The sequence below is a fragment of the Zingiber officinale genome, chromosome 8A (assembly GCF_018446385.1).
Source record: "Zingiber officinale cultivar Zhangliang chromosome 8A, Zo_v1.1, whole genome shotgun sequence".
NCBI lineage: Eukaryota > Viridiplantae > Streptophyta > Magnoliopsida > Zingiberales > Zingiberaceae > Zingiber > Zingiber officinale.
In genome coordinates, this window is record NC_056000.1 from 41,478,653 (window position 1) to 41,483,240 (window position 4,588).

Genomic DNA, 4,588 nt, shown 5'->3' on the forward strand with positions numbered 1-4,588 from the left:
ATGGGGGAATGGCTTGGGATGCAGTAGTAAATGTCCACCCACTGGTGCATGCTATGAGTTTTTAAGAGGCCTTATAGAAAACACAAAGTTTGACTAGGGCACAATACTTAGAAATGTCTTATATGGTTCATTTCTTGCGGATAACTACAAATCATTGTATTTTTGACAACAATAGAGTATACATAGATAGGGTGTTCTTAAAAAATCTAAACACATGTATTTAGGATTTTCAGCACTTTCTAGATTTTTGACTGAGCATGCCTAAAAAGATGAGCATCTTTCGGTTGATGATATATAATTTTTGATAGCTAAATGTTTTTATTTTGGGGAGGTTTGCAGGAAAACTTTACAAGTGTTTTTGTGTGTGATTTTTATCATCATGTCAAATGAATTTTAGGTTTTGATGTCGGTTCAAAATATTTAAGTTAGGTCTTATAAGGTATTTGATATGCATGTTTGAATTAGGGACTCGAGAGGACACATTTAAAGTTCGTGACTTGACAAGGTCAAATGTTGGATGATGACCAAGTGCGGCCAAGACAATGCTCTTAGCGGCTTGGAGGTTCATTGGAGATCAAAGAAGGTTGCATGAGGTAATCGAAGAACTAAAGAAAAAGAAGCACGAAGGTGGTGTTAGAGCAGCTCATGGAGTATGACTTGGTTTGACAAAGATAGCATGCTTAGTGGCTTTTAGCTTTGTTGAAGATCAAATAAGGTTTCATTAAGTAACTAATGGATCAAAGTGTTGGTCCCGTAGTTATTTTAATGTGATCAATCAAGTTATGTTAAGTCTTGTTTGATTTTGATCCTTGTGTTTAAGTGTGCAGGAGTTTAGGAGTGCAGGAAGTCGAGCGAAAGACGCAGCTAGTGAGAAGGACGACACGGGAAGGAAGTCGACGGACTTGATACGTCCGAAGGACGAAAGAGCTGCAGAAGAGTCCACCGGTGGTCGAAAAGAACGTACTCGACGTTCAAGGGACGAGAAGCCGGGGCGGAAGTCTACTCGAGGAGAAGACCGAAAATTGAATTCAGGTAAGCCTTATTTCGGTTGGCCGCAATCACCCAAACAATCGGAACTTCGGAAGCTAAAGAGAAGATGGACAAATGCTGGAAAAGCAACTTGAGGCACCCTCAATAGTCGTTAGAGGCACCTCTACCCTCTCAACTTGAGGGCGCCCTCAACTAGGTCAATCAGACCGTTTGCGAGCGAATAAAGTTTTATCCGCTTATCCCCTTGGAGGCACCCCCAACCCCTTTGGAGGCGCCTTCAAGACTCAAGATAGGATTTCCAAGAGATATATAAAGGCCCCTGGAGCTAGGAATTAATCATTCAACTCAGTATTCAATTTCCTAGCAACTCTTGAGCTCTCTAAGTGTGTAAAAGGCTTCTCCGCCTTCAGAGAAGGAGATTCTTATTGCGCTGTTCAACCGCATTGGATTAACAACCATCTAGATTGTAACCAAGTCAAATTACTGAGTCTCTTAATTTTTGTTTCTTTTATTTTATTTGTTATTATTTTATTACTACTATTTTAGAGTTGAAATATCGAGGAGGGTATTTTCTTATTGTAGGCAATTCACCCCTCTCCTCTTGCTGTCCCCGCTGCACCAACAAGTGGTATCAGAGCCAGACCGCGTCAGAAGGACTGACCGCCGACTGAAGCATCAAGATCAAGACGATGCCCAGTGCAAGTATTCATCCCCCGAAAATCGACGGAGACTTCGCTACATAGAAATACTGAATGGAGGTATTTTTCAAACAGAATTTGATATTCTTTTAGTTATGAAATATGATTTTGCAGTCCCTAAAGATAACGAATAATACAACTAGATGAAAAAAGAACAAACTGATTTCGTGGCCAACGGAAAGGTAGAGTTCCATCTGCTCAGCGTTCTGCTACCCCAGGAGGTAAGTCGGATCGGAAGCTACGACTCCGCTAAAGACCTTTGGGAAAAATTCCTGGAGCTCCACGAAGACTCCTCAAAAGCGAAGTTAGCAAGGCACGACATTCTCCGAACTCAGCTTACAAATCTCCGGATAAACAATGGCGAGAAGGTAGCGCAACTCCAAGTAAGAATCAAGGAACTAATAACTTAACTGAACAACCTCGGAGAATCGGTAACAAATCGAGACTCGATCCGATATACGCTCAGTGCCTTCCCAAGAACTCCAGGATGAGCGTTCTTAGTAGATGTGTACTACATCTCTAAGGACTTTGAGGTAAGTACGTTAGAAAATTTATTCTCTACCTTCGAACTTCACGAATCTCGAATTGCAGAACCTAAACAAATAGAGAAGTCAAATCTCAATGTTGCCCTACAAGCTGAGATGGACGATCCCGACTCTGAAGCGTCAATCGACGAAACTGAAGTGACGCTATTAGTAAGAAAGTTAAATAAGTTTATTAAGACTAATAAATTTAGATCGTAGTCGAGAAAGCATCAACGCAACAAAAGAACAGTCTGATGCTACAACTGCAATGAGGAATGACACATCAAGGATGATTGCCCAAAATTAAAGAAAAGGGACAAGGAGAAGTCTCAAAGATCGACGTCCTCTAAACGCAAGAGTCTGAAGGCAATATGGGATGAATCATCATCCTCCGAATCAGAAGTCGAAGCCTTCTCAGGAGTAGCACTGATGGCTAACCATCAAATTGAAGAACAAACCAGCTCAGAGATGAGCATAGATGAAGGGGGAGAATCATCAGAAGAAAGCTACGATGAAGGAGGAGCATCAAAAATAACCTCTAAACAGTTTTTCCATTTTATCAAAATTCTTACAAAAGACTTAGTAAAATCAGAAAAAGAAATTACTGACTTAAAATTAATGTTAGATAATTTAAAATCAGAAAACAATAATTTGAAAATGTAAATTGAAAATCTGAAAACTAATGCATGCTTTAAATCAAACAAATTTCAAAAATCAAAGCTTAGAATTTATGGAAAGTTGAATTGATATATTAGAAAACATCAAGGACAACTTAAAAAAGTTTTCAAAAGCTATGCACCTCCTAAATACTTGATTAATCCAGTAGGAAGGAACATATACTGGGTTCCAAAATCTTTTCTAGATTAAATTTTTGTAAGTTAGCGCTTTCAGCAAGAAAAATTAAACAGTTAATTTCTTTATGAGACTTTGTCTAAGAAAGTAGTTGTTGCTCCAATAACCAAGAAGGTCTAGTGTCTCGCCACTGCCTGGAAGCCAAAATATTAAAATAAAATGTTTAATTAACTTACTGATAAAGCATGAAAATAAAAATTAGATAATGCTTTAACAAGATTTTTTAACATTTTTTTAGAAATTTCTCAAAAATATTTTGTTTAAATTGCCTAAAGGTTAGAGTTCTTTGTTAACTTAGAATTTATTTTGAAAAATTCCTACCCCGTTTTTGCTGTGATCTAATGGGGAGAGATAGGAACAAGTTTAGGGGGAGTTAATATTTTTTAAAAAATTGGTACTTAAAAAAAATTGGATAGGAACAAGTTAATATTTTTTTCTTAGAAAATTATAAATTCTATTATTGCAATCTTTATGCTTAAAATGTTAGTTTAGTAATTTCTTTAAATTACGTCTTGTCTGTTTTTTTCTAACTTGAACTTGGGTTGATGCACATCAAAAAGGGAGAGAATGTTGGTCTCGTGGCTGTTTTGATGTGATTAACCAAGTTAGGTTAGGTTCTGTTTGGTTTTGATCCCTATGTCTAAGTGTGCAGGAGCTTAGAAGCGCAGGAAGTGGAGCAGAAGACGTAGTTAGCGAGAAGGACGGCACGGAAAGGGAGCCGACGGACTCAGTGCGTCCGAAGGACGAAAAAGCTACGGAAGAGTACATCGGTGGACAAAAAGAACGTGCATGACGTTCGAGGGACGAGAAGCCGGGGTGGAAGCCTGCTCGAGGAGAAGGTCGGAAATTGGATTCGGGTGAGCTCTATTTCGGTTGGCTGCAATCACCCAAGCAATTGGAACTTCAGAAGCTAAAGAGAAGATGAAGAAATGCTGGAAAAGCAGCTGGAGGCACCCTCAACAGTTGTTGGAGGCGCCTCTGCCCTCTCAGCTTGAGGGCGCCCTCGATAGCATTGAGGGTGCCCTCAATGCCCTTGAGGGCCCCCTCAACTGGGTCAATCAGACCATTTAAGAGCGGATAAAGTTTTATCCGCTTATCCCCTTGGAGGCGCCCTCAACCCCTTTGGAGGTGCCCTTAAAACTCGAGATAGGATTTTCAGGAGCTATATAAAAGCCTCTGGAACTAGGAATTAATCATTCAACTTAGTATTCAATTTCCTAGTAACTCTTGAGCTCTCTAAGTGTGTAAAAGGCTTCTCCACCTTCAGAGAAGGAGATTCTTAGTGCGCTATTCAACCGCCTTGGATTAACAACCATCTAGGTTGTAACCAAGTCAAATTGCTAAGTCTCTTATTTTCTGTTTCTTTTATTTTATTTGTTATTATTTTATTACTGCTATTTTAGAGTTGAAAGATCAAGGAAGGTATTTTCTTATTGCAGGCAATTCACCCCTCCCCTCTTGCAGGCCCCCGCTGCATCGACACAAAGGATAAGAAGCATTAAGTTGATGTCAAAGTAGCTCATG